Source organism: Mesoplodon bidens (assembly GCF_964165515.1).
Source record: "Mesoplodon bidens genome assembly, chromosome: X".
Classification (NCBI taxonomy): Eukaryota; Metazoa; Chordata; class Mammalia; order Artiodactyla; family Ziphiidae; genus Mesoplodon; species Mesoplodon bidens.
Window position 1 is genome coordinate 141,285,639 of NC_138163.1, and position 21,002 is coordinate 141,306,640.

General features: G+C 46.7%; 1 long non-coding RNA gene across 2 annotated transcripts; it reads left to right on the forward strand.

Moving 5' to 3' along the window:
• Window positions 1-158: 158 nt before the first annotated feature.
• On the forward strand, window positions 159-8,717 carry LOC308608726. 2 transcript variants are annotated; one of them, XR_014014222.1, is made up of 3 exons: window positions 159-251; window positions 1,034-1,193; window positions 7,664-8,717. It is a non-coding gene; the product is annotated as an uncharacterized lncRNA (long non-coding RNA). The 2 variants fall into 2 exon arrangements; XR_014014223.1 differs by having other exon boundaries at window positions 1,069-1,193.
• The last annotated feature ends 12,285 nt before the right edge of the window (window positions 8,718-21,002 follow it).

Sequence of the window (21,002 nt, forward strand, 5' to 3'; positions counted from 1 at the left end):
GCCCCCGGGGAGCCGCAGGGGCAGGCCACGCGCGCGGGAGGCGGGGCGAGGCCAGTCCCTCCTGCTCCCAAAGTGTAGGGCCGCGTCTCCACCCTCCCAGCCCTCTTTAACGGGGGGCCCCCCGGGCGGCCTCTCTAGACAACGGAGTGAAGCCCCCCCTCCGGGGTTTGCTAAGAGTGGACGCCCTGCCTCGGGTGCAACAGCCCGCGGTCCCCAAAGTCCAGTCTGGAGTAGCAGAGCGCAGAGCACGGGTAGGGGTTTGGGGGCGCAGGGCCGCCCTTACTTCCCAGCCTGACCATGGACCTCCTTTGCAGGAGCCTCCTGGGGAGGGGTGGGACAGGTCTCCCCTCCCCCATCCGAGGCAGCTGGCGCCCAGGTTGGGGGGGGGAGGGGCATCTCCGGCGACAGTCACAAGCCACAGCTGCAATGTGGGTGCCCTTCCCTGTCCCGGGCTTACAATATTTTTTAAATTAAGATATTAGCTTAAAATTCTATCCGTGTTCCTTCAGGACACTGGAACGAAGGTGTCAGACTCAGAAATAGCCCTGAGTCACATTCCGGGATTCTACCCTCCCGACCCTACTCATCCAGGGCCAGGTCCTACCCATCACACCCCTCCGGCTCCCGGGATGACTCAGGGCCCCTCCTCCCTGCCCTCCTGACACCTGTCCTTCCGCCGCCATACACAACGGACACGTGTACCCCCTGGGTCAGACACACATCTGGCCAGAGGTGCCTGGACCCACACCCCAGGGCCCCCAGACTACTTATCTTACACGGCCAGCAGTCTGAACAAACACACCTGGACCCAGGGAGAAGGTGGTTCTTTTTCTCGGCCAACTGAAACCCCAACACATGATTGTAGTCTACAGGCAGGAAGGTAATGTAATCATTTTCGGGGGGAAAACAAAAACCAAAAACCCTGTCTTTGAAGTGTCCCTTCTTGTAGCTAACCTGGTTGACCACTCAGCCAGAGAGCCCCATACCTCCATGCAAATTTCTCTATATATTTTTTCTACCCCTCGCTTTTCAGCCTTGACTCTGCCAATTACCACTTCCCTTTCCCAGACCACAGTCTTGGGGCAAATAGAGGATATATGGACCCTGGTCAGCTGTAAACAAGAGGACGTCCAGGGCACTTCTGAGGGAGGAAGGGGATGCTGGAGCTGCTGCAGCCATTTTGGCACCTTGAGGTAAGTCAGCCTCTGAATGAAGCATAGATAAAAGAAACCATGTGCTTCCTGCCAAGGTCAAATTCCAAAGACCCTTCCCTGGGAACTTTTCAGTTCACCCCAATTACCTTCAAAAGAAAGGTCCTACCTGGCAAATCTCCAACCTCTGACAATTGAGCTGTACCACGGCTGACACTTTTCTCTTTTTAGAAGCTTCTGGAGGCTGTGTGCATTTGGTCACCGAGGGGCTGAGTCCCCATCATCAGCCATAACTTTAGGCACCATTGCTCTCTGAATGCCAGGGCTGGAGGTTTTATATTTATGTCCCTACAGAGAGGCATTCTGAAGACTTCTGTAATTTATCAAGATGACTTTTGGCTACTTCTCTTTTTTTTTTAAGTGCTGCCTTCCTTAGTTCAAAATAAAAATTTCCATAACATCATGCAGATGCTTTGGCTTCAAAAAGCTCTAACTTCCAGAATGAAAATTAAATTACTTGAAAAAGCTTCCTCACTTGCATCTAAACACCATAGAACCCATGTGAAGTCCATAAGCTGGGCTGGGAGCTGGATGGAATGCATTTGGGAACAGGACTCTTGCTCCGAGTGGGGAACCCAGGGGAGTCATCAGTTAGATGCATTAAACTGTAACGTGCTTAATACATAATGAACTTGGAGCCTGCCTTCACTGATCACTTTAATTGTTGCTACCAAAAAACCCCCCAGAAAACAAAAAGCCTCACATGCTCCCCAAGCATCAGAGTGCCTAAACAGTAAGATGTTTGCCTGAGTTATTTTTCAGGAACTTGGGTTCAGCTGTGTTCAGTTTGAGCTCAAGCCGGGTAAGACTGGTCAAGACTACAGACCCTCAAACTGGGCATTTATGAGAGTCCACTTGATGACATTTTCACATCTCAGGGCCAAAAACTCAACCCCCAGAACAAGTTAATGCCAACATTTTCTGAACAATGGTCCCATGAAAAAGCCTGGACCTTAGTTGCACCTTCGCAGAGTGACGGTCAACTCACTTCTTTCTTTTTTTAAAAAATTTTTTTATTGAAGTATAGTTGATTTACAGTGTTGTGCCAGTCTCTGCTGAACAGCAAAGTGACTTAGTTATACACACACACACACACACACACACACACACACATACACACACACATTCTTTTTTTAATATTCTTTTCCATTATGGTTTATCATAGGACAGTGAATACAGTTCCCTGTGCTCTACAGTAGGACCCTGTTTATCCATCCTGTACCTACTAGTTTGCATCTGCTAACCCCAAACTCCCAATGCTTCCCTCCCCCACTCCCCACCCCATTGGCAACTACAAGTCTGTTCTCTATATCTGTGAGTCTGTTTCTGTTTTGTAGCTAAGTTCTTTTGTGTTTTAGAACACAAAATTTTAGATTCCACATATAAGTGACCTCATATGGTACGTGTCTTTCTCTGACTTACTTCATTTGGTATGTTAATCTCTAGGTCCATCTGTGTTGCTGTAAATGGCGTTATTTCATTCTTTTTCATGGCTGAGTAATATTCCATTGTATATATGTATCACATCTTCTTTATCCATCCATCTGTTGATGGACATTTAGGTTGCTTCCATGTCTTGGCTATTGTAAATAGTGCTGCTATGAACATTGGGGTGCATGTATCTTTTGGAATTAGAGTTTTATCTGGATATACACCCAGTAGTGGGATTGCTGGATCATATGGTAATTCTATTTTTAGTTTTTTAAGGAACCTCCGTCCTGTTCTCCACAGTGGCTGTATCAATTTACATTCCCACCAACAGTGTAGGAGGGTTCCCTCTTCTCCACACCCTCTCCAGCATTTATTATTTGTAGACTTTTTAATGATGGCCATTCTGACCAATGTGATCACCACATTTTTTTCTTACCTTCAGTCACCTTTCCACACACTCCCCACACCTCAGCTTTGCCCCATAAATACCCTAAGCCCTTCACCTTCAGGGAGGCCAATGTGAGATTTCTTCTCCTGTCTTCTCACCTGGCTGCCTCATGAATACACCCTTTCTCTCAGCTGCAAACCTCAGCATCACAGCGTTTGGCTTGCTTGGTGTCAGGCAAACAAACCTGCTTCAGGTACACGTGCATTATACTGGTTGAACCACAGGACGTGACCAAGGTTGGACCATTTTTGATGGGTGCAAAGGGCAATTCTGTGTTTCAGTGTTACCCTTGGTGACTCCCCGTCTTAAGCTGGGACCTCGTCTATCTCTTCAGTTTTTAACTGTTAATTCATCTGACTTTGGTCCATTCATAACCTGCTCTCCAAGCCAGATATTCATGCTTATGTATATATTTCCTCTAAAACACACGCTCACACACGGCTTAAACAACAGACATTTATTTCTCACAGTCCTGGAGGCTGGGAGTCTGAGATCACGGCATGGGCATATTAGTTCCTGGCAAAGCTCTCTTCCTGGCTTACAGATGCCACCTTCTTGCTGTGTCCTCACATCATGGAGAGACAGCTCTGGTATCTCTTCCTCTTCTTATAAGGACACTAATCCCATCACAGGGACCCCATCCTCATGACCTCATCTAACCGTAATCACCTCCTAAAAGCCCCTCCTCCTAACACCATCACCTCGGGAATCAGGGCTTCTACATATGAATTTTCGGGAACACACACACACATTCAGTCCATAACAACCTCCATCCATCAAGAATATTCTTTACAACAGCAAAATAGTAAAAACAAACACAACAAAAAACAACTATAGGCACTACAGGAGATCAGTGTGTACTGGGAAACTCGGCAGCCATTTGAAAGCATCGTAGAAGAATGTTTAATGATTTGCAAATACTCGTAGATCTTAAAGGCACAGCCTAAGCCAATGCATGTTCTATAGAAAGTCTCTATAAATAAAGTGAAAGTAAATAGCAGGATACACACTAAACCTTTAGTACGGATTAGTTCTTATATTATAAGGGATGTTTTGGTGTCTGTGTTTTCTAAATTTTCTGCACTGTATTATTTTTGAATAGGAGGTAAATGTGTTTTAACATTGTAAGAGTGGAAATTTGGAGAATGCCCTATAGTGTGACCTAGTTCAGGAAGGAGGTCCTGGAAATATGATGGTAATTTAATAGGATGGAGTCTGACCTCCCCTCTCACCCCTGGACGTGGATGCAGTGAGAACAGACAGATGGACCATGGGAAGCCTGAAGTCCAGAAAATATATGAGCAGAGTGCCCTCCTGGAGTTGGCAGAAAATATCAAGTACTGCCGATGAGAAAGAAGAGGCTCAAGTTGCATTCCCAGAAGCAGAACCTGAGATGGGCATTCTTGTGCCAATGGGTTATGGAGAGAGAGCTCCTGGGAGGAGAAAGTTAGGGAGGCTGGCCAGGAAAGGGGCAAGAGCTGAGCAAGGAGGTAGTGTCAGCTGGGGCTGAGGCTTACCCTGACCCTGCTGGGCACTCTGGGGCACGGAATGTATCTCCTAGAGGCCAGAGGGGCTTCTGTGCACCGCAGTCATCAGTCGTTGGCCAGGCACTGCCTTCAACCCTAGGAAGGGAGTATATGGGCATAACCTGTAGGGTAAGGTGTCTCGTCTTCAGGCCAGGACCGTTCTGTGAAGAAGGCGCAGTTAATAGCCAACACTCATAGCTGTTGGCAGTCAGGTGTCCAGGCTTGGGGAGCATCAGCAATGTCCACTACATCACCCCCCGCAATAAAATCAACGCTCCATACTGTGGAAGAAGGGCTAAAGGATATGGGACGGTCAACTGAAGTCTCACACGTACACAAAATGGATGGCAGGAAGAAAGGGAGACAGCAAGGAGGGAAGGATAGATGGATGGATGGATGGATGGATGGATGGATGGATGGATGTGTGAGTGGGTAACAGGTGGATGGATGGAAGGATGGATGGATGGATGGATGGATGAGTGGGGAGTAGGTGGATGGATGGATGGATGGATGAGTGGGGAGTAGGTGGATGGATGGATGGATGGGTGAGTGGGTAACAGGTGGATGGATGGAAAGGTGGAAGGATGGATGGATGGATGGATGGGTGGATGAGTGGGTAGTAGGTGGATGGATGGATGAGTGAGTGGGGAGTAGGTGGATGGATGGATCGATCGGTGAGCAGATGGATGGAAGGGTGGGAGGATGGAGGGAAGGAAGGTCAGATGGATGGAGGGATGGATGGATGAATGATATTAGCACCTGGCCACACCGAATCATGTTCACCAGACTTTCTCCTGATGTTTAAATTATTCTTGGGTAGTCAGCCAAAACTGACAAATTTGCAATCTGGTGTATATTCAGCCAGTCCGCTACCCTGAATCAGATGAGCTCTAGTGCCCTTTCAAGCTTAAGGCTTTAATCTTCAAGCCTGGGCAGCACCTGACCCGTTGGCCTTTGGCAGTCACCAGGGCCAAGCCCACAAGCATTTCCCTCCTCCAAGCCCCCACCTACACAGCTATCTGCCCCCTAGAACTCTATTTCTTATTGTCAGCATTTCTCATTGGTAGGAATCATTTTTTTCCCTCATCTATCTGTCATTGAGCTGATGTTAGAAAATTGAGACTAAAAAAATGTATATAGGAGTGTTTGAAATAGTCTTTAATTATATCTGAAATATTGGTGCTTCCTAATGTAAAGAGAGTGTATCAAGGAAAAGAAAAAAAAAAAAGCACAAGTAGAACACTAGTATAGCCAAAAGTCACAGGAAATATTTCACAGTCAAAATCGTAATTTTTTCCTGTTTAAATGCCACTGACTGGAAATGATCATGGGGAAGAAATACTTCATTTTTGGTGGTACACACAAAAAACAGATGCCAGCAAGCAAGTCCATGTGGCTTTAGTTTTACATCTGAGGCCATGTCAGGACTATAAAGTTGTTGGCTAAGACTCTTCCAGAAAGCTGGAAACCAAAAGAATGAGGTCAAACCCCATGTAGACGGGACTCATCCAACCCACTGAGTGCTAGAATGGAGAAACAAGATGGTGGAAGGAGGAATTTGCTCCCGCTCTGCTTAAGCAAAGACATCCATCTTCTCAGTGTTCTCAGGCCTTTGGACTTGGACTGACACCACCACCAGCTCTCCTGGGTGTCCAGCTTGCAGACAGCAGACCATGGGACTTCTCAACCTCCATAACCATGAGCCAATATCTTTCTTTTTTTTTTAAATGATTTTATTTATTTATTTATTTATTTATTTATTTATTATTTATTTACCTCCTTCGGGTCTTAGTTGTGGCACGTGAGATCTTCATTGAGGCATGTGGGATCTTTCTTTGTGATGCAAAGGCTCTTCATTGGGGCACGTGGACTTCTCTCTAGTTGTGACATGTGGGTTTTCTCTTCTCTAGTTGTGGCATGTGGGCTCCAAAGCGCATGGGCTCTGCAGTTGTGGTGCACGGGTTCCAGAGCGTGTGGGCTCTGTAGTTTGCAGCATGCGGGCTCTCTAGTTGAGGTGCTCGAGCTCAGTAGTTGTGGTGCACGGGCTTAGTTGCCCTGTGGCCTGTGGGATCTTAGTTCCTCAACCAGGGATAGAACCTGCATTCCCTGCATTGGAAGGCGAATTCTTTACCACGGGACCACCACTAATTTGTATAATAAATCTTCTCTTATACATACGTCCACATATCCTATTTTTTCTGTCTCTCTGGAGAACGCTGACAAATACAGAGGGTGATGGATAGAGAGGGTGATGAGGATGGAGGATGATTGGCAGGAGGTGGTCCAAGAAGACCTATTTGAAGACACAGGTGGCCTCTGAGGCCACATGAATGAAGTGGAGGCTGCAGCGTGGAACAGATTCTCCCCCCAGAACCTCCAGAAGGAATCAGCCTCACTGACCTGTTGATTCCAGATTTCTGGTCTCCTGAACTATGAGCAAATAAATTCCTGTTGTTTGTCAGACACCTAGTTTGAGGTAATTTGTTATGGCAGCCCCTGGAAACGCATGCAAAGATCACACCCGTGCTGACAGTCTTTCCCGTAAAACAATGATGAGCCCATGCTCTTAACGATATCCTCTCTGCACTCACCTGCCTTTCTTCACTTCATCGTTTTTTTGTGCGTGTGTGAGGGAGGGTTGAGAGACACAGGACAGTCAGAGGCAGAAATAATTAAGGGACACAAGTGTCGTTTTGAGTCATTCTGCTGCACTGTTTATCTGTCCTCTATTAAGTTTTTTAGGTGCAAGCAAAAGAATAGACTTCTGAATGATGTTGCAAAAAAAAAAAAAAAGGAATTTGGATATTTGCAGAATTGCTAAAAGAGCCGGTGGGTGCCCAGATATGAAATGTTTATATGTTTGTAATCTTGTATAATCCCCTTGCCTTGGGTGTGGGTGGGATCTGAGATGTGCTTCTAACCCAGAGAATATGGCAAAAAGGAGGGGATGTCCCTGCCATGATTACACACGATGTAGCTTTCTTAGCAAGAAAAGCTCTATTCTCATTCTCTCTCTCTCTCTCTCTCTCTCTCTCTCTTTCCTCTAGTCACTGGCTTTGGCAAACCAAGCTGCCATGAGGTAAATGACCAAGATAGAGGAACTCACATGATACAGAAGGATCAGTGACCTGAGAGCTGCTTCCAGCAAGATACTGAAGCATCAGCCCTGCATGCAGCTGCTGGGAGATGAATTCCACCAACAGCCTCAAACTCCACAAGAAGTGGACCTGACCCCAGCTGAGCATCTGATGAGAATACAGCCCAGCTTATCCCAGGATGGCTGCCTGCTCAGACTCTGAAGCAGGAACCCAGCTAAGCCAGGCTTGGACTCCTGGCCCAACAGAAACCATGAGATAACAAATGTGTGTTGATTTAAGATGCTAAATTTGCACTAGTTGGTTATGCACGATCAGAAAATGACTTCAGCTGGAGAACCAGCCTTGGGACCCTGCAGCCAAGAAAATGCCCCCAAACCAAACTCCAAAATTGGCCTGTGAGGATATTTCTCTGGGCACCACAGCCCCGGGAACTCAGCCTTGTTGTCCCATCTCTGCCTCTGGAGAGACTGACTACCAGCTGTGTCTCGAGCCCCCCATGAGAAGCCTGGGAACATATGCATCTGGTCACAGACCCCAGGATTCAGGTCCCCTCCTTCAGCTGCAAGGGAAGCTGGGAAATGTCTTCTGAGGTTGCTTCTGTGCTGGAGTTCACGGGGAGGGGAGTGGCCCAGACGTGGGAAGGTTGTCACCATTCTGTTCAGCCCACCATGAGCAATGGGCTTCACGAACCACTTCTTAATGGCCCTACATTCGCTAGGATGTGTCAAGGCATCACTGAGCCAAACTCCACTCAGCAAATTCCTTCCGTCACCCCTGTGAGTGCTCCATATAATCTGTTTTTCAATGTTTCATTTAAAATAGGAGGTTCTTTTCTTCAAAGGTAAAAAAGAATAGTACACGCTTGTAAACTCAGCCAGTCTTGTTTCATCTATTCCTCATCTCACCCTGGATTATTTACAAACAAATCCCAGACATCATAAAACTTCATCTGCAAATATTTGAGTAACTGTCTCTGAAAGTGAAATTTCGTATTTAAAAACTATTACACCCTAAAAATGACCAATAAATATTTGAGTATCTCTGAAAGTGAAATTTCATATTTAAAAATTACTACACCTTAAAAATGATCAATAATTCACAATTTCATCAAATATCAAGGCAGGGAATATCTTTACCCTTTGTCTTAAAATACTTGGATTACAGTTGGATTGCTTAAATTGGGATACAAAGAAATCCCATAAATTGTGAAAAACTAAACTAAACTAAAATAAAACAAAATAAATAAGAACAGTAGAATAGAATAGAATAAAATAAGTGTGACTAAGAATAAAATAAGAATAAATAAGGTAAAATAAATAGAATAAAGTAAGAATAAAGTAGAATAGAAGAGAATAAGATAAAACAAATAAAAATAGAGGTACTTCCCCGGTGGCACAGTGGTTGAGAATCCTCCTGCCACTGCAGGGGACACGGGTTTGAGCCCTGGTCCGGGAAGATCCCACATGCCGTGGAGCAACGAAGCCCCTGCACCACAACTACTGAGCCCGTGAGCCACAACTACTTAGCCCACGTGCTGCAACTACTGAAGCTCATGTGCCTAGAGCCCGTGCTCCACAGCAAGAGAAGCCACTGCAATGCAAAACCCGCACACCGCAACAAAGAGTAGCCCCCGCTCGCCGCAACTAGAAAAAGCCCGTGCGCAGCAACGAAGACCCAACACAGCCAAGAAAAAAAAAATAGAAGAGAACAAAATAAAATAAATAAAATGATAAGGTTCCTCATCTCCCGGGGCGTGTGAATCTGCTCTGTTAATGTTTTCAACACACAGCCCGTCAGGAACCGTTCATTAATAATCACACCTGGAGGGCACTCCAGCTGCCATGCTTATTTGCCTTGAAATTCCATTTCCCATCTCAACAGTCCCTCGGCTTAGACTATTTCAGGGTCTCCCACGTGTCTTTGAAGGGTCCCCAAGTTTCAACCCATTAATGGCCCTAAAAATCAGTGTGAGCAAAGGTGACTTTTACTCAATGAAAATGAAAAGGACACCTATATACTTTTTCATTTTCTAATGACGGATTAGACTTTTTAAAAAATGGGTCATCCAGCATCTGGAAGACATTTGGTATCACCAGCCACGTAAAAATCATATGTCCCTCGTCCTCTGGAGCTGGCTTGTCTGGCAGCCAATGTGCTCCGGTCAGGGTGACCCCAGGCCACGACACGCCCCGAGAGAAAACACTTGCAAAGTCAAGGAGGTGGGTCTGTGTATGGCGGGGGTGGGGGGCTTCCAGATTTGATTTCTCTATAGTGACAGTGAAGGCAGCCAAACACCACAAGCTCCTTTCTTTCTGTTTGCAGTTACAGGCAGACCTCATTTTATTGCACTTCTAAGATAGAGCAGTTGTTTTGTTTCGTTTTGTTTTTGTTTTTTGTAACAAACGAAAGCTTTGAGGCGACCCTGCATGTTTTTCCCAAGAGCATTTGCTCACTTCATGTTTCTGGGTCACACGTTGGTCATTCTCACAATATTTCAAACGTTTTCATTATGTATAAAATAGATAAACAGCCAGGACTTACTGTAGAGCACAGGGAACTCTACTCAATATCTTGTAACAACCTATAAAGCAAAACGATCTTAAAAAGTGTATACATACACATACATATATATATACACATATGTATATATAAAACTGAATTACTTTCCTGTATACCTGAAACTAACACGGCATTGTAAGTCAACTATACCTCAAAAGAAGTATTTTTTTTTTAAAAAGAAAAACACTGGTAATACTTTGCACTTTTCCTTATCCAGGATAATAAACGAGTTCCAATTTTTTAAAAATTCAGCTGAGTAGATTGTAAAGGTCTTTTTGGCTTGATTTAATGAGTCATGGATCGGGCAACCTCCCATCCAGCAGATAGAAAGGTACAGCTCTCCGAGGAGCTGTACACAATGAAAGACTTTTGCAGGTAGAAGAGAGCAGGACAAGGACGTTATACCAGAAAAACAGCGGATTCGGTGTGACAAGGACACTTTCCTTCAGGGGACAGCAGGGGCCTATCAGGCAGATTCCCTCTGTAGGGCTGACCAGGTGATTCTTTTTTTTTTTTTAATGTTTTTTTTATTGAGGCAAAAGTCACAAAATATAAAACATACTATTTTAGCCATATTTAACTGCACAGCTCAGTGGCCCAAAGTACATGCCCACTGTTGTCTAACCCTCACCATCCTCCACCTCCGGAATTTTTCAACTTCCTAAACCGAAACTCTGTCCCCATTAAACCCTGACTCCTCCCCCCGACCAAGGTGCCTTAGTCATGACAGTGACCAGACAGCTGGCGCAGCCTGAAATATGTACCCATTATCCCTTAGCTGGGTTGGCCCGTCCTTGACCTGCTACCCACAGACATGGGTGGAAGGCAATAGAATGAACCTTTCCAATGAAAAGAAAGGCTCACTCAGAGAAGTTGCAAGCCTTTCAGCTTCTCCCTTGTCAAACCAGGAGAGCAACTTGTGGGGCACGCAATTGCCTGCCTGGGAATTTGTGATCTAGCATAAGAGCTAGATATTTGGTCTTTGTCCACAATCTCGGCCCAGAGCACCTAAGATCCTTGGAATTTCCTAAGGGACGCGAGAGATCAAGGCGTCTTTGCTTACGTGAATGAGGTGACTTTTAGAAAGGACCTAAGGATGGGGCTGGTCGCCAGGGCAACCAACGTGTGATTAGAGCGTTAGAACCTTCGGTCCTACCCCTGACCTTCTGGGAGGGGCTGGGAAGAGGGGCTGGAAGTTGAATCCATCACCAATGGCCGATGACTTAATCAATCGTGTCTAGGTGACAAAGTCTCCATAAAACCCCAAAAGGATGGGGCTGGGAGAGTTTCCAGGTTGGTGAACCCGTGGAGATCTGGGGAGAAGTGCAGCCTGGAGAGGGTGTCGGGGTCCCCTGCCCCCTCCCCACATCTCACCCTCTGCATTGGTCCCATCTGGCTGTTCCTGAGTTAGCTCTTCTTACAATAAAACGGAGATCTAGTGAGTAAATGTTTCCTGAGTTCTGTGAGCCATTCTAGCAGATTAATCAAACCAAAGAGGGCTCCTGGGAACCTTGAAATTATAGCCGGTCGGTCAGAAGTCCTGGTGCCCGCCCGGACTTGCCACTGGAGTCTGAAGCTCGGGGCCGCCTTGTAGGACTGAGCCCTTCATCCGGTGGGGTCTGTCCACCCAGCTGACCATCGAGTTGCCTCATCCAGCTCCCCTGGGATCCTTTTCGTTTTTTTGAGCTCCATCTTCCCGGCCTGCAGGTGCTTTACCCACTGGACCAGTGACTCTCCCCAGAGGCTGGCGTTATTGGAACACTGCGTCCCCTGGGTGGCGAGCTGGACATGCCTGGGGATCTTGTGACCTTCTGTCACCAGGGCCCTGAGCTGCTGGCCACCTGGGGCTGCCATGGGTGTGTCTGGTGACCTCTGAGGACTGACTCCTCCTCCAGAGCTCCCTGAGGGCCAGTCCTGAACCCCCAGGGCGTCCTCTCGGGAAAGCAAATCTCAGGGTCTGCTTCTGGGGAACCGGACCCAAGATACTCCCTTTCTTCCTTGCTTGGAGAAACCTGATTTTATGGGTGATGGCGGGGAGGTGCTCACAGCCCTGCTCCACCCCAGAGGGACTAGTGTGCATTCCAAGCAAGGCACAGCCACCCCATGTCCTTTATCTCACAGGGGGCAGGGTGGCGTTGATGAATAAGCGTGTACCCCATGCTGAGAGCACAGCGTCTTCAATCTCAAATCCCCTTATCCTTCGAAATGCCCACCTACATAATTCTTGAGACACAAAAGTCCATTCTCAAACTGTAAATTAATATACAGTGGAATACGGCTCAGCCAGAGAAAGGAATGAAAGTTTGCCATTTGCAGCAACATGGATGGACTTGGAGGGCATTATATTAGTGAAATAAGTCAGACAGAGAAAGACAAATATTATATGACATCATTTACATGTGGAATCTAAAAAATGCAACAAACTAGTGAACATAACTAAACAGAAGCAGACTCACAGATACAGAGAACTAGCTAGTGGCTCCTAGTGGGGAGAGGGAAGGGGGAGGGGCAAGATAGGGGGAGAGGAGTAAGAGGTACAGACTATTACGTATAAAATAAATACGCTGCAAGGATATTTAGTACAACACAGAAAACATAGCCAATATTTTATAATAACTATAAATGGAGTATAACTTTTAAAAATGGTGAATCACCATGTCATACCCCTGAAACTTATATATAATATTGTATATCAATTATACCTCAATAAAATTTTTTTTAAGGATGGAGGGATAAGTTAGGAGTTTGGGATTGATATATACACACTACTATATATAAAATAGATAATCAACAAGGACCTACTGTATAGCACAGGGAACTCTACTCAATACTGTGTAATAACCTAAATGGGAAAAGAATCTAAAAAGGAATGAATATATGTACAACTGACTCACTTTGCTGTACACCTGAAACTAACACAATATTGCAAACCAAGTCTACTCCAATATAAAATGAGTTAAATTAAAAATTAAAAAAAAATTTTAAATCATAAATTAAGTAAATGTGTCTCAGGGAAAACCCTAGGTCCGTTTTTTCCCTCCGACCATGGTGTTAAAATAAGATATTTATTCGTCTAGAAGGAGCACCCTTTTCTTGGGGTCAGGACAAATGAAGGTACTTCTGCGGGGCTTTGTTTGTTTGCTTCACTACCAAGTGGAATACAAACAAACTATACAAAAGCAGAAGAGGCCCGCTGCACCCAGGTGCCTGCCCACAGCCCCTCCCTGGCTGCTGCTGGGTCTCCGCGTGGCTCAGCTCAGGCTTCCCGCTGACTCTTCTTGCTTCTGTTTTGTTTTCACCTTCTCCATGGAGATGTTGTGCAGCTCTAAATCCGGCTTTGTTTAACCACAAAGAATGAAGGGCTGAAGATTAGTAAGATTTCCTGTTCTGGTGCAGGTTTTGTTTTCAGGAACTGAAAATGTTAGATTGGGTAGCAGATTGATGTTTTAAAAGCTTCTGGCCATTGCCATGGATTCTTTTTTTTTTTTTTTGAGTTTTTTTCTTTAAGCAACTTTATAGTAAGCATTGATATTTCAAATCTTATTCCTTCTTAGGAATCTTCCAAAGAACAAAAAAAAATTTATTCTTTTATGATCAGAATAAAATTCACTCTATCGTGCAGTTTCTATATGTATCTATTTGAATCCTTTACAAATTGAAGATACATTATGGTGATCTCTATAAACTGAAGATATTTTATGGTATCTTAGGGACTTTAGTTTTTCCTATATTTTGAGTATTTTGTTATTTTATCAGCCACAGATATTTTTAAAAACACAGCACAGACCCAGAGGCAAAAAATAGCATGTGTGTCTCACCGGAGACTGCCCCAGTGGTGGGCAATTCTGTCTCTCTTCATCACCCCCATCTTTACCCCTCTGCCCAGCGCATAAGAATAAATCATCCTATTCCTAAGTGCACATTCCCCAAATAGATGAGACGTGCTTCAGACCTGAAGACCTGAACCTTCACGCGCTCATCTCAAACCTGAAGAAAGTTGGACACAGTCTAGGACCGTCTGCACTGGAGCGTCGACAACCACGTCACTGACGAGTGGAGTGCGTCTTCTCCTTTGCACAGAAGAGATGGTGCCCGTGATGCTTTCTTTCAAGATGCAGGAGGAGAATATTGCTTTATTCTTCCCCTTCCTGGCCCTCCATAGGACTCCAGGTACAAGGAGACCAGAATACCTTTGTCTCGTGGAGACTGGCACGGCCACCATCACACATATGGTACCCAGTGGGCATCTCCATCCAAGCCAGATCCCATATGACACTCCAAGTCTTGTAATTCACACGAGGGCAATAGATGTAGGCAACCTCTTCCTTCCTCCAAGGAGGAAATCTTTTTTTTTTTTTGTCACACCACAAGGCATGTGGGATCTTAGTTCTCCGACCAGTGATCGAACCTGTGCCCCCTTCAGTGGAAGCTCAGAGTCCTAACCACTGGACCGCCAGGGAAGTCCCACGGAGGAACTCTTTCCTTCCCTCTCACACCTCAGCAAATGCCCCCTGCCATCTCTCTCTCCTCCCCACTAAATCACCCTAAATCTCTCTCTCACACACACACACAGGCTTGGTGGGGGCACGGTGAGGCTTGGTGCTTATCCCCCAGAAAAATTTATGAATGAGTTGACAAAGGTGACCCTTGGTTATCTTGCATAGCCTTCCATGAACTCGTCACCGTTGGGTTCCTTGTCACCTTCACACTCTTGTCTGCCCATCATCCAGACCCCCTGGCCTTCAGGACACATCGTTGCAATTCTGATCTGGTCCTCCTTAAATCCATCCTTTGCTCCCAGAGCAAAGGTTCTGAAATGAAAATTCACCCCTTTCTTGCTGACTGCATCCCATAAGGTGACGCTCACTGACGTCATTCACGAGGATTTGTCTCATATGCCCTCCCTGGGTGGCCCCAGCCATCCCTTTCTCCTGTGTCTCCACCTCTGGGCTGGTTCTCTGAGACAGGTTAGGTCGGTAGCTATCTGTGCAACGTTTGATTGGATGAATGAGTCGCCAAAGCCAGCCCTCCAAAGAGGAAACAGAAATGAGCTGCCTGAGACTCTTTGGAATCTTCCCGGGTGGGCTGGACCCAGGCCCTGAGCCTCACTCTCTCCTCAATGCTTGCTTGTTCCAGGGTCTTCTTCCCTCTGGGGCTATGCACCGCGACCAATGTCGATAGGCGGAAGGGATTATTCATCATAAACGTTTACAGTAGACGCCCTTGATTGCCTTCCCATCACTCCACACTCTGATTCTGTGCAGACGTCCATGCCTCTTCCCCTGACACAGGAGGTAAGACCCCTGCTTCTCACTTTGGCTGAGAAATGGGAATCACCCACAGAGCTCTCCACCCTCAGGATGTCAGCTAAAATTCAGGCACGATTAAAATGACAACAACAGGCTTCCCTGGTGGGGCAGTGGTCAAGAGTCTGCCTGCCAGTGCAGGGGTTCCAGCCCTGGTCTGGGAAGATCCCACATGCCGCGCAGCAACTAAGCCCATGTGCCACAACTACTGAGCCTGCGCTCTAGAGACCACATGCCACAACTACTGAAGCCCGCGCACCTAGAGCCCGTGCTCCACAACAAGAGAAGCCACCAAAATGAGTAGCCCGCGCACGGCAACAAAGAGTGGCCCCTGCAACAAAGAGTGGCCCCTGCTCGCTGCAACTAGAGAAAGCCTGCGCGCAGCAACAGAGACCCAATGCAGCCAAAAATAAATAAATTAAATAAATAAATTTTAAAAATATGACAACCACAATCACTCTCCTCTTGGGGAGATCACAGCTGTTAATGGTGCCCTTGCTAAACAGGTGATAACCAGCCTCCGTCTGTGGGCAAAACGGAGCTTGAACATCTACCTTTGAAGCCACAGTGATTGACCGTGGTCTGGAGGAAAATGGACCATCCTCAGAATACGGAACATTTTCATCTCCATCACACATTCACCACACTAAAGATAAACCTTTGGGGAGAATCACAGATGCCCACATTCACAACACGGAAGATTTCTGGTCACACAGAAGTGAACTCAGTCACGCATTCATGACCTCCTCGTCATCACTGCATTTGTACAGAAGGTGGAAATGCAACTCTGAATAGAAAGACAACTGAAAGTGTTGAGGTAGGGTTAATGCAGTTCCTGTTTTCTGGTTAGAACTGTATTTCCAAATCCCAAGGAATCGACATTTCTTAACAATTGTGGGTCTCTTATGTAAAGCAGAGCTTGGGATGCTCTGATGTCTAATTTCCACTTGAGAACATCTCCATATTTGTTCTAGGGTAAGGTAGCTCTTCAAAAAGCAATTCAGGTTTTAATGTATTTTAAACAGCACTAAAATTCAGGCTGGCATGTCCCCTGTTGGGTCCAGTGGGGATGGTTCTAGGTCAGCTCAAATTTTGGGTTAGGGAAGAGTATTGTTCTGAAAGGCAAAACAGCCCACTAGCTCCTCTTAGAAATTGATATACGAATAAAGCAGAGGTATGGGAATTGCAGAAGAAGCACACTCTATTTCCATTTCTCTTCCACTTTAGATGAATATGGAAAAGAATTGCAAATTTTCACACGTGCCCACACAAGTGTACACTAGATACCACCAAGGCTATACAGTTTTGCCTCAACATAAGATCCATCTGCTGTTAGAAATCAACGTAGCATTTTAAAACCTATTCTACAGTCAAGATCTTCAAATGTGTGTCATCTTAAAATCGGGCAGCAAATCCTACTAGATTGACTCCCAAGTCTAAAATCCTATTACATAGGGGACTTTAAAAAATCCTGAATGATCTTTCCCAGCTGTCAAACATGCTTCAATTCACCTGGGCAACTGATAAATCATGGTTTCATTTGCTGTCAGGTAAACCCTGTCATGCATTTAGAGATCCATTAAATTAAGGGATCTATAGACATGATAACCATGATAATTTTGCTGTGGTGATGAGTATAAAGGATGATACTTTAAGTTATTTGAAAGTCCACTGCAGTGATATGAAAATACCTGTGATTATGATTGGTGACAAATCCACAGGCAACTCGAATACTGTTGCGGTCTGTTGCCTGTGTCCATAATGGGCACCATGGGGGAAAAGAATACACACACTGACTGAAAAAGCTGGGTCTCCTGGTCCATGTTCTGTCTTTCTTAGCGCACAGTGGGGTGATACCCCAGACACAGGCTAGAGGCAAAGACATCCCATTGCCCACTTGGGATGGAAAAAGAGCTGGAAGACTCCAGAACTAGGACAAGAAAATGCAATTTACTGGGGCAGGGAAATGGCATCCCAGCCCCCCAACTCTCCCAGGGCCTCATTTCATTGGTTGGTCACTCAGCTGCCCCGCCAGCCACTCGCAAACTCAGCTGGTGTGGCCCTGAGTGCCACATGCCTGGCTTCTAGGAGAAACCAAACACTCTGACCCCACTTTCAAACCCTCGGAGACTCTGTCTCTGGCCACCCCGTGGGCAGTATAGACAACCCTCCCTACCTCGCCTTGGTTTGGCAGTGAAAGGGCAAGGAGTCATGTGCCCAGTGAGGAGGAAGACATGTTCAAATGTGTTTGCAGACAGGATGTAAACGACCAGGAATTTGAATGACTTTTGCAAAAATGTCCTGCAGTGGGCTGTGCCCCGCGGGGTTCCCACTCAGGCGGCGGCACCTTGTCAGCAAGCTCTGAACAAGGATCCCTGTGTCAGGAAGTGGCTGATGCCAGCAGGGGTGGCTCACTAGCAGGAAGCAGAGGATGGAATGGGTGAGGGAAGGCATCTGTGCATTTGTGGGGTGGGGACTCCCACAGACAGCCCCGGAAGAGAAACCCAAGCAGCCCATTCTAGAGTTTCAAGTGTGTTCCAAAGAGATAGGAGGTCGTGGGCAGGAAGGGGTTCCCAGAGAGGCTCAGGCTGCCCCCCTCCCCGGACTCTGAGGAGCCACATGTCACAGAGAAGGAGAACCCCGGAGACTTCCACTTGACCAAGGAGGTGAGGGAGACCCAGGAGAGTTCAAGGATCTGGGGAAGATCACCCCACAGAAGAGACAGCTGAGCTCACCGCCCAGGGCTGCTCTACATCTGCGCTGGGTTTTCTCTGGACACCGGGAGGCTGGGAGGAGGACCCCACCCTGACAAAATGAGCCTCAGGGCTCACAGCGGAGAGTGGCTGCAGCCTGATGGCTGCTAGACGGCAGGTAGTCTTTCCTTCCTGAGTTCCCTCAGGGCTCACCCTCTCACCTGGCTGCCATCACTGATGACTGTGACATCCTTTGTTTACTGATAGGGTCGGCAATATTCCATGTCCCGCACCCATGGTGATGGTCCAGCTTAGAAAACCACCAGACGCACAGGGTCTGCCCAGATCAGCCAGACGTCCACCTTCCTGCTGCTTAGAATCCAATAGAGAAGGAGGCTGGGAACCAAATCTTCAACAGAGTATGAAGCACCTCTGTGCAAACAGCAGTGATGAGGGGTCTGGGGCTCTGCATGCTTCCAAAGGGGACCCCAGGGGGTCTGGCAGGGGCCCAGATGGGGATCAGAGGGGTTCGCGAGAGGGGAAGCAATCGCTGCGCTGACCGTTGACGAAGAAGCAGGAGTTGTGACTCCAAGGGGAGCCGGAAGGGAGTTTTGGGTGGCGGCATCCCACGTGGCGGCAGAGGATGCTGGTGAGGCTACGTGGGGAGAAGAAAAGAGGAAGTGTGGGCTAGGGTGGGGCAAAGTGAGCAGAGTGAGATCGGGGCGGGGGCGGGGGGGGGCAGCCCAATCCTGAAAACGTCCCTTTGACTCTTCCCCGGGGCCACCCTTGCTTCCCACGCTCATGGGGTCCCCCCATCCCAGCCTGCTCCCCGAGAGCCCCCTCCTGCCCCACAGCTGCCCTTGGCTTGGGCTCTTAAGCTGCTTCTACTGGTGTTGCATCGCTAACATCCTTCCCTCAAGCATCAAAGTGCAGCGTTTACTTTCCCATCTTGAAAGCAGTCTGCTCATTACAGACAACCAGGAAAACCAAAAGAATCCAGGTAATGGAGGAAAAAAAAACACACACACTCACATTTGCCCTTGAAGGACACCACTGATATTGGTTGCACCCATCTTCTTGAGGTTGAACTTCTCCATTCATGTAAATTGCTTAGATACAATCCTATTGTCATACAGGGATCTGCATATGAAGGGTTCCCTTTGTATGTAGGTGGCTCCCTGTCTCAGCTGGAGGCTCCCAGTGTCTCTCCGTCGCCCCCCTGCATGGACCCCTTCATTCTGCTAAGCCGGTGCCCTCAGGAGTCACCACCTTCCTGGACCACCTGCTCCAGCAACTTGGTTGTCAAGGACCCAGCCCCACAGCGACCCAGCGCTCCCTCCTTACCAGGCTCCTGGATCCCAAGAATTGTACAGACCCCACGTGGTGGGCTGGAGAGTGGTCCCCAAAGACGCCCATATCCTAATCCTTGGAGGCTGTGAAGGTGTTAGCGTCCCTGAAAAAGGGTGATTCTGCAGATGGGATTAAGTGAAGGATATTGAGATGGGGAGACGGTCCTGGATTTTCCACACAATCCCAATGGAATCACAAAGGTCCTCATAAGAGAGAGATTTAACCACAGAAACAAATGTGCTGATGAAAGCAGAGGTCCGAGCGATGGTCTCTGAAGATGGAGAAAGGGGCCACCGGCCAAGGATGCAGGTGGCCTCTGGAAACTGGACAAGAAAAGGAATGGATTCATTGGAAGCGATTCCAGAGAGTCTGTGACCTTGCCAACACCTCCGTCGTAACCCAGCGATGCCCATCCCAGACTTCGGACTTCCAGAAACGTCAGATGATATGTTTGTGTTATTTTAAGTGTTGGTAATTGTGACAACGGTGGCAGGAAATGAAGGCACCCCACTGCCCCCTTTCATCCTCCTGCATCTGCCCTCTCGTGCCAAGGTGTCATCCACTCCCAAACGCGTGAGCCCCACGGACCAGGCACCTAGAGTCAGGGGCTGAATCATAAGAGTTGTTCGGACCCTGTTCTTAGCCAATAGTGATTTGTTGATTTCCTAATTTTTATTGGAATATAGTTGATGTACAATATTGTGTTAGTTTCAGGTGTACAGCAAAGGGATTTGGCAATACATACACATATATATCCATTCTTTTTCAAATTCTTTTCCATTATAGGTTATTACAGAATACTGAGTTCCCTGTGCTCTATAGTAGGTCCTTGTTGCTTATCTATTTTATATACAGTAGCGTGTATCTGTTAATCCCAGTCTCCTAATTTATCACTTCCCCCCAACGTTTCCCATTTGGTAACCATAAGTTTGATTTAAAAGTCTATGAGTCTGTTTCTGTTTTGTGAATAAGTTCATGGATACTATTTTTAGATTCCTCGTATACTCGATAGCATGTGATATTTGTCTTTCTCTGTCTGACTTGCTTCCCTTAGTATGATCATCTCTAGGTCCATCCATGTTGCTGCAAACGGCATTATTTTGTTCTTTTTTATGGCTGAGTAGTATTCCATTGCATATATGTACCACATCTTCTTTATCCATTCATCTGTTGACGGACACTTAGGTTGCTTCCATGTCTTGGCTATTGTAAATAGTGCTGCAATGAACATTGGGGTGCATGTGTCTTTTCAAATTATGGTTTTCTCTGGATATATGCCCAGGAGTGGGATTGGTAGATATTTAATCCTTACTTTCCTGCATGACCATTCAGCCCAAATGCCAGTTGGCTTAGGACACTGAATAAAGAGTTTCATTCCCA